The sequence below is a fragment of the Microcaecilia unicolor genome, chromosome 11 (genome assembly GCF_901765095.1).
Source record: "Microcaecilia unicolor chromosome 11, aMicUni1.1, whole genome shotgun sequence".
In the NCBI taxonomy this organism is placed as follows: domain Eukaryota; kingdom Metazoa; phylum Chordata; class Amphibia; order Gymnophiona; family Siphonopidae; genus Microcaecilia; species Microcaecilia unicolor.
The window spans coordinates 89,008,998-89,018,469 of record NC_044041.1 but is presented as its reverse complement, the minus strand read 5'-3'; positions in this window follow the sequence as shown (position 1 = coordinate 89,018,469).

Below are 9,472 nucleotides of genomic sequence, written 5' to 3'. Positions count from 1 at the left end.
TCTTTGATACTATGCCCAGATGGAGAATTGGTGCCACTTAGACAGATATGTCTTTCAAGTTGCTTGCTTCCTTGAAGCTAAAAGCACTTGCTTGAGCTTAGAAGAGGGACTAAGCCTGCCCCTGTTCAAACTCCAAGCTGAGACCAACTCTTTGGGTGGGGTGCAGGATGTGTCCTTGATCCTGTGTCAGGAGAATTGGATGATAGCCTTTAGTGTTGTTTGATCCATGGAGAGACTATGTGTGTGGGAACCAGATCTTTCTGGGCCAGTGAGGAGTGATGAGTGCAGTATCTTCTGAATCCTTGAGTTTTCCAGTTGTGCAGATGTGGATGCATCTGTAGTTATGGTTGAAGATCCTGATTCCAATCCAGTTTGGGATGCCACTGAAGCTGTCACATATGCATCCTGCCTAGCAGGATTATGGGCACAGTTGAAGCCATATGATCCAGATGTTAGAAGAGACTATGAGCTGAGGTGGATCATCTTCAAGAGAGTTTCAGTGCAAGATGTGGAAGAGTTTGCAACCTGTCCTCTGGGAGAAAAACTCTTCCCATAGAGAGGCCCTAATGAATTGCAAAAAAATTAATGGGGGTTAGCATTGAAAACATGAAAAAAGATCTGCGGAAGCTAGAAGAATGGTCTAATGTTTGGCAATTAAAATTCAATGCGAAGAAATGCAAAGTGATGCATTTAGGGAGTAGAAATCCAAGGGAGACATATGTATTAGGCAGGGAGAGTCTGATAGGTACGGACGGGGAGAGGGATCTTGGGGTGACAGTATCTGAGGACCTGAAGGCGATGAAACAGTGTGACAAAGTGGTGGCCGTAGCTAGAAAATTGCTAGGCTGTACAGAGAGAGGTGTGACCAGCAGAAGAAAAGAGGTTTTAATGCCCCTGTATAAGACGTTGGTGAGGGCCCACCTGGAGTATTGTGTTCAGTTTTGGAGGCCGTATCTTGTGAAGGATGTTAAAAAAATGGAAGCGGAGGTCACGTGACAAGATGGCGGCACGATAGTTTGCAGCTTGTGAGCTCCTGAAATCTGTTTCCCACAACATTACTTCGTTATCCAAAATGCCCCATACCAAGCGAAAGGGATTGGTCAAAGGTGAGACCTCGAAGCCTAGACCTCCTGGTGGGCAACAGACGATGGAGAGATACGCCACAACTACATCTACCCCAATACCTGGGAATAGTCCTGCTGCCTCGTCGGAAGGAGACCCTCGGGGCCTGGGACTCGATGTCACCTTGTCTCCCCCGGAACTCGAACCGCCGCCCCAACCCGAAGGACGCCCTCTCCAGCGTGTGACTCTGGGACCGGAAGTGGTGATACAGGGCCACACGGATCGAGGAGTGGAAGGGGCGAAAACCGACGGAGGGAAGGGAAAGGAATTTTCCCTTCCTGAGCAAAGAGCTCCATTCTTTAGATCGGGGACGGTGACGCTGGAGAGTATTTGGAATGCTCTCCAGCGTTTGGATACTTCAGTAGCCAATTCCACGAAAGAAATCTCATCACTTGTAAGTAAAATGGATTTACTTTCTAAAACTATGGAAAATACAAAGCAAGAATTTAACTCGCAAGTGCTGGATTTAAAACAAGAAATGAAGAATTTACAGGAATTTAAAGTGACAACAGTAAAAGACAGGACTTTTCTCCATCGAAAATTAGAACAGATTGAAAATTTTTATCGTAGATTAACACTACGTTTTCTGAATTTCCCAAGGTCTTTGGGGGTTAGTCCACTGGATGCATTTAAGAAATATTTACTGGAAGTATTACATTATTCCCCTGAAATGTTTCCACCAATAAATAAGATTTATTATATACAATTAAAGAAAGTATCCGAAGTACAGCCAGATCCAGGGGCCCCCGAACGGCCAAAAGATAAAGACATTATGAATCTAACTGATTTTCTAGAAACTTCTATGTCTGAAGACTCTGAAAGACTGACACTATTAGTGAACTTTGTATTTGAACAAGATCTGGAGGCAGTTAAACGCCTTTACTTTAGAAATGCAAATTCACTCTTCTTAGGGAAAAAAATATGGATGTTCCCAGACGTGACCAAATTAACCCAGGAGAGAAGGAAAGCTTTACTGTCTCTTAGGGCTGAAACCATAGCTCTGGGAGCATCTTTCTATCTTAATTACCCCTGTAAATGTGTGGTTAAATTCCTAGGGATAAAATATGTGTTTTTTCAACCAGAACATCTTAGTGAATTTGTTAAAATAAAAAAATTGGCTACTGGGTAGCCTTAGTTTGATGATACTAAGTTGGCTAGATGTCTGCTAAGCTATATAATTTGATTTTGTTTTTGCCTTAAACTTCTGCTGTTATATTTCCTTCATGTGGCCTCCTAATATTGTGGTCTAAAGAGGACAAAGTGCTATAATTTCTTCTGGTTAAAGAACTTATGTTTTTGTAAGTATTCAGGTCCGCATTACCAACGCAAGTTTATGTATGACTTGTAAATGTATTGTAAAAGCATTAATAAAAAAAAAAAATGGAAGCGGTGCAAAGAAAAGCTACGAGAATGGTATGGGATTTGCGTTACAAGACGTATGAGGAGAGACCTGTTGACCTGAACATGTATACCCTGGAGGAAAGGAGAAACAGGGGTCATACGATACAGACGTTCAAATATTTGAAAGGTATTAATCTGCAAACGAACCTTTTCCGGAGAGGGGAAGGCAGTAGAACGAGAGAACATGAAATGAGATTGAAGGGGGGGGGGGGGGGGGGATGCAGACTCAAGAAAAATGTCAGGAAGTATGTCTTCACGGAGAGAGTGGTGGATGCTTGGAATGCCCTCCTGCGGGAGGTGGTGGAAATGAAAACGGTAACAGAATTCAAACATGTGTGGGATAAACATAAAGGAATCCTGTTCAGAAGGAATGGATCCTCTGGAGCTTAGCCAAGATTGGATGGCAGAGCCAGTGGTGGGAGGCGGGGAAAATTCTGGCAGACTTATACGGTCTGTGCCAGAGCCGGTGGTGGGAGGCGGGGATAGTGCTGGGCAGACTTGTACGGTCTGTGATCTGAAGAAGACAGGTACATATGAGTTTATCTTGTTGGGCAGACTGGATGGACCGTGCAGGTCTTTTTCTACCGTCATCTACTATGTTATGTTCTACATTGATGAGACATCCTAGGTTGTGGCATTTACAGATTGTTCTGCCACCCTCTGTGAGCAGAAATAAGCCAATTGTTGAGATATGGAAAAAATTTAATGGCCCTTTCTCCAAAGTGCTGCAGTGGTGACTGCTAGGCATTTTGTGAAAACTCAGGGGACAGATGAGAGCTGAAAAGGGAAAACATTGTGATCTGAGATCATAATGATCATAATGATCTGAGAAATTGACAAGCGATTTGGATGTATTGGGATGTGGGTATAGGCATCCTTGAGATTGAGAGCTAAAGCCAATTATTTTGATGCAACAGTGGTAAAATTGTGACAAGGGAGTTCTTGTTGAATGTTTCTTTCTTGATGAATCAGTTCAGATCGTGCATGTCCAATATGGGATGAATTCCTGACTTTTTGGGAATGAGGAAGAATCTTGAGTGAAAACCTTTTCTGAGGAGATGCAGAAAGCTTGTCTATCATATTTGCTTGCAAGGAGAGCATTGATCTCCTCTGATAGTATTGCAGTATGGATGCAAGAGGAATTGGGTCCCTTGTTAGACCTTTTTGAGATGTTTTGTTGAGAAAATGTAAGCGATATCCTTGAAGAATTGTTTATAGGGCTCAGTTATCTGTGGTGATGGCTTGTAAAAATGCTGCAGCCTTCCATTTACTGCGATGGAGTCAAAAAGCAGAGGGTTTAGCTACTTGAGCTGCTGAAAGAGCGTGCAGTTTACATTCCTGTGGAAGTGTACGCTGCATTTGCACCAGCCTTTCACCTATTGGTGTACTTTGATTGCTGTCTCCTTCTCTCCTCTGTGCTTTTACAGCACAGATGCGGAAAGTCTCCATTAAGGATGTGATAGAGACACAAATTGTGACAATTCAAAAAGGCATGGGATGAACATAGAGGATCTCTAATTAGGAAATGGAACCTAAACTTAAATGGCTGCATATATGTGGATGTGTCAAGTGCTGCTTAGGCTGTGATGAACTAGGGCCGATACCAGGCAGACTTGTATGGTCTGTGTCTCATATATGGCAATTTGGTTTAGGATGGGCTGGAAAGCACTTAGCAACTTTAGTGGCTGGAACATGGGGACAGCGCTGGACAGTCTTTTACAGTCTGTATCCCACAAATAAGACAAATAGGCTGGAGTGAGCTTCGATGGCAACTCCAGCAGTTGGAACATAAGGATAGTGCCGGTTGTACTTCTATGGTCTATGTCCCAGAAACACCAAAGAAAGACCATAATCAAGTATATAATATCACATTGTTGGTTTAATCATGAATTGATAATGTGTGACTATTGGGAAGATTGGATGGACCATTCAAGTTTTTATCTACTGTCACTTACAATGTTACTATTAATCCTGTCTGCTCCCGGACTGATGTGCAGACCTGGGCTCTGACACAGGCACGGGTATCAGATGTCACCTGGCGTGTGGCAACCTCTTAGCACGCAGTGTCAGTGAATCAGAGACAAGTATTACATGTGCGCACCAGAGTGTTCCAAGTTTTAACTTCCATTCCTTCCTTGTCTGTCATATTGCGGCTCAAACCTAGAGAGAGCTGACTGGAATTTTTTTTATGCACCATTAAATTCTTGTGGGACTGGGTGGAGACAGGTTGAATTCTTGCAGGGATGGGTGGGGACGGGTAAGATTTCAGCGGGGACAAGTAAGATTTCTGTCCCTCTTTAATTTGAAGTTGGTGTACGTTCTTCCCTATAGAATCCAAAATGTTATTCTGTTTGCCAGGGGGATCATAAATCTATGATTTAGAAACTTTGTTCTTTTAAAAACTGCTTCTGAAACTATGTACTGAAAGGATAGCTGACGGTAATGCCGTGGTGCTGGCAGGACTTTATAATGAAGTTTTAAAAGATTAGATGTAGGAGGTATGAATGCATGGGTCTTCCACATGGATAGCTGTAGCTCTTGCAACCAATCATGAAATAGGAGAACTATTCACTTCAGAATAAGGCTGAAGGATAGACCTAAAAAGAAAGTATGTAGGGGTTGGATTGTAATCAGGGAGAGGGCTCTTGCGAGAGGCGATCACCTTGCTTTTCAGGAGGTGTTGGATCCAGATTAGATAGGGCTGAGCCCACAGGAATAAGGTGTCACTGATGTGTACATGAGGGACTTTACAGTGAATAACTCTGAAATGGAGGTGAGGGATAATTTTGAGACCCAAAAGGCTGTGCTAAGCAAGTAGAACAGTAGATGTCCTGGACCTGAATAGTCTCTATATGTGAAGGAATCTGTGGAAATATTGGTGGAGCTTTGGAAGAGTTTTAAATTAGAAGCACTACCCTACACAAATTTTCTTAGAAACTGTATGAGGGCTGAGTCAGTCAGAGGGAGGGTGGCTGGACTAAGGAGAGGCGTAGAAGACAAACCTGTTTGTTTGCTATTTGGAAGGAGGAGTTTCTGTATGGCAGAGATGATCTTTTTTTGATAGCAAGGGAGAGACCACTTTCCCATTGTCAATACAATGGCTCCCTGACCTATGAGTAGAGTGTTTCTCCTCTTTGTTTCCTCACCTGCTTATTCACAGGAAGATCTGACCACAGTTCTTGAGGAGGGTGGTGTGTGATGACAGGAGGAGGAGGAAGAGGAGGTGGAGTGATGGCCCTCATTCTGTGGGCCAGATAAGGGCTTGCTGTGTGGTTGATATCTAAGAGTAGCATCCTGCGTGATCTTGAGACTGAGGGGAAGTCTGAGGCATCGTGGAGAGGAAGCCACCAGAAGCACAGACATGCTCCGAAAAAAGTAAAACTGACCACTGGACCAGTGCTGCAGAGAACTGGCAAACTTATTCAAGCACCACAGAAGAACTCTGAAATTAAAGACAGCTTTGTGTGAGGGACTGAGGCCCTGATGCTCAAAACTCCGGTGCTGTACAGAACAGCACCAAAAAATGAACTTCTCAATGCTAATGATATGATTTTATGCACCCTGTTAGTGCTGAGCATTGGGAAGTTAAGGAGGGGGAACATGCCATACACATGTGCACAAGAGCTGTCTTGTGCACATGCCTAGTCATACTGGGGAGCTTGTGCAGGAATTCCTCCCCTCAGCACAGTGACTGTAGCCCAGCTGGAGTTTGGAATTACTTGGCAGAAAGCTCTTCCAGCTAGTGCCAATCAAGGAAAAAATTAAATATTTTTGCAGTTTGGAGAACAAGAATTTGCTGCAGCCTTCTAAACAATGGGACAGCACTCGAGAGTTTCCACTACTCAAAACCTGTTGACGATCTTTTTAGCAAGATTCAGGCCAGGCGTGCACGCTTGCAAAGCAGAAGGTTTGGCCCAGACACCCTAACACCTGCTCTGAGCTGCCATTATTTTTGCAGTAGTAAGGCAGCTTTGTTTTATGCACTGTTCTTCAGAGCATTGGGAGGAAATAGGCAAATTTTTTTTTGTTACATTTGTACCCTGCACTTTCCCATTCATGGCAGGCTCAATGCGGCTTACATATTGTATACAGGTACTTATTTGTACCTGGGGCCATGGAGGGTTAAGTGACTTGCCCAGAGTCACAAGGAGCTGCCTGTGCCTGAAGTGGGAATTGAACTCAGTTCCCCAGGACCAAAGTTCACCACCCTAACCACTAGGCCACTCCTCATTTGACTACATTAGCATGCTATTTGCGCTGTTCCCTGGCGAGCTCGTGTCCTGTGCTAGTAAATGTGGGTGCTAGCATGGGGGCCTGAGGCAACAGTGAGAGGAGACTGAGGGAACCCTTGTGAATTCTGTCAATTTTTACTTCTCTGAACTAGGACAACACTTTAGCACACAAGGCTCTATTGGGTGATGTCACCAAGTGTACCTGCCTGCACATGGAGAAAGGGAATCTGTAGAAGGTAGAACAGCGACAGGGGGACAACTGTTGGCACCAAGGGGGGAGGAAGATGACAGCTGATGTTTCATTTCTGGTTTTAGCCCAACTGAACAGCAGGCATATCTTTTTATGTGGCCAAAATAATTACGGGAAAAGGGGCCAATACCCAACTCTGCCTTGGAAGGATGAATAATACATTGCTGTCGCCCTGTTCAAATTAAAGCCAGGTCAAAGGCACCTTCATACTTTTTCAGTAGAGGTTGCCATCACCACTTCTTCCAAAATCTCCCTGTGCTAACAACCTGAAGGGACTCGTAGCACTGACTTCTCAGTGTGCTGTCAGCTCATCTCTCTTGCCAAGACACGACCCCCCTCCCCAATATCCCTTTTCTTGCTGCTGAACGTCCTTTATAGAGAGGTAGTATGGTCACCATGTTATCCACTTGAGTGTAAAGAAATAAAGCTTAATAAATACTTTTGTTTTTACTTTATTAACCTTTTCAGAGAGGCTAAGCCAAGATCTACCTATTAGGGGTTGCTCTTCAGGGCTGGCACCTGTTTGCCACCACTTTCCAACACTTCCTGGGTTGTTTTTTGTTTGCAAAATACATTCATTCACAAAAGCAGAGTGCGTCCAATTCAGTTGCTAATATCAAACAGTGTAGAATTCTTTATGGCCATCAACTCCAAACATACAAGGTTATTTCAAGTTAAATATTATATGGAATGAGATGCAGAAATGTTATGTATAACTAAGACCCAGTTTGTATATAGATGAGTCCAGTTCTATTTATACCTATTAGAAACCAACAAACTACTCCTAATTCTCAAGTCACATTTCATAATAGAAAAATAATCTTGATCCTACCCCACTCAACATATATAGAAAAGGTTTGGCTAAAGTCCATGCCCAGTGTTTTTCATTATTAGTAATAAAGAGACCATTTTGCTTAGGTCTGGGACTTGGTAATCCTAGGTGAGGGATCCCCTATGGTGGGAGCCTGGGTTTTATGATTTATACATTTCTATATTTCACTTCTAGGGCTGGTGCTAAAAGGTGAAGTAGAAACGTTCGAGTTCATCAAACTTTAATGCAGTAGTATTAATTCCAGATTCCGGAGAGTACCAACTCCAGGAATATATATAGAGTGGAAAATAGAGTGACAGTAGGTGTAAGGATCCTGATAAGGTTCCGGAAAAGAGAATACAACTCTGGGACGAATATATAGTAGCATATAGAGAGAAGTAATTCCAATGAGGCTGATAAGTCTCTGGGGATGGGACTACAGCTTCTAGTGAGCAATACAGAGTAGGACAAGGGTAAAAGTACATTTAAATATAAGATTGTAAGCTCTTTGAGCAGGGCCTGTCCTTTTATGTTAAATTGTACAGCACTGCGTAACCCTAGTAGCGCTTTAGAAATGTTAAGTAGTAGTATTAGTAAACAGGGCCCCAAGTATGGGAATTAAAAAAAAAAAATAGAATAGTGGCTTCCTTTATTACCACAGGGTCTTTCATAATTATATTCCTGTTTTTGATTCCCACCAGACCTTTAGGGAATCCATTTCTTTAAGCATTCATAAAATTGATCCTAGTTGTTTATTATCATCATAACCCCAGATAGATATGTAGTGGTCATAAGAAAAGCTGCCATCCAAACTAGTGTATTCCTTTGGCCTGAACATTGAATATGATCTATAGGGGGTGAGGGGTGGCAAGGAGGAAGCAAGTAGAGGCAATGAAAATGAATTTTATTATTCTGGTGGCATATTTAAATTCTCATTATCTGAAACCTCTTTGTATAATAGCAACCTGTTACTTGGACATAGGAGCAGTCCGAGTCCTTCTGTGGAACCATTTTGCTATTTGGGTTTCTGGCCAGACACTTGTGATCTGGATTGGCCACTGTTGGAAACAGGATACTGGGTTAGATGGACCATTGGCTTGACCCAGTATGGCTAGTCTTATGTTGTTAACTGTCAGGTTATGACTATCACTACTTACGTTGTAAGTAATCAAAATCCAAAGTGCATAGGCACAACTGAAAAAAAAAAACCTAATAAATCAAGGTCTGTGCCTTGAAACACAAACCTTGATTTAAAAAAAAAAAAATCACAAGGCCTTTCTTGTGTTTAGCACTGCAGACGCCATTGTTTCTAGTGCCAGCCTCAATTTTAGTTGTCTGCCACCAGCTTACTAGATTGACAATTGTTCTTGACCCTTTCTCCTCTGTGGAAGAATTTCACAGACCTCCCATCATACCTGCCTTCAATTGTCTCTTCTCCAAGCTGAGAAGCCTTTATCCCTTTGGAGTAGAACAGTAGCCTAGTGATTACTGCAGCAGACTTTGATTCCCAGTGCAGCTCTTTGTGACTCTGGGCAAGTAACTTAACCCTCCCTCCATTGCCCCAGGTACAAGTACCCATCTATACTATGTAAACCATTTTGAAGAATATCAAGTCCCATTCCCTTCAATCTTTCCTTTTAGCATTTTGGCCACCTC